This window comes from Hipposideros armiger, unplaced genomic scaffold (genome assembly GCF_001890085.2).
Source record: "Hipposideros armiger isolate ML-2016 unplaced genomic scaffold, ASM189008v1 scaffold_28, whole genome shotgun sequence".
In the NCBI taxonomy this organism is placed as follows: Eukaryota; Metazoa; Chordata; class Mammalia; order Chiroptera; family Hipposideridae; genus Hipposideros; species Hipposideros armiger.
The window spans coordinates 2,875,148-2,875,508 of record NW_017731378.1 but is presented as its reverse complement, the minus strand read 5'-3'; positions in this window follow the sequence as shown (position 1 = coordinate 2,875,508).

Below are 361 nucleotides of genomic sequence, written 5' to 3'. Positions count from 1 at the left end.
TTTTATTGTGGAATTGGGGGGATGGGAACAGTGCTGGGGAATTGGGGGAAGGGGAGCAGACAAGTTGCTGTCCTTTTGTTCTTCAGTCTAGTTGTGGAGGACGTTGCTTCACTGCCCAAAGTTGGCACCATCATTGTGCTCTTCCCGGGCAAGGCAGATCAGTCGCTGGCTTCTGGACGGCTGCTCACTGCGGCTGCTGGCTGCTCACGCTGGCTGGTGGCCATATACGGTAGCCCATGGCAACCCACTGCCACAGGGGCTGCAGCCTACACTGTCGCTGGTGACTCACGGCAGCCCAGCTCCAGGTTGAGCTGTTGTTCAGCATCTTAGCTGTGGAGGGCAGTGTCACTGGCCCTCATAT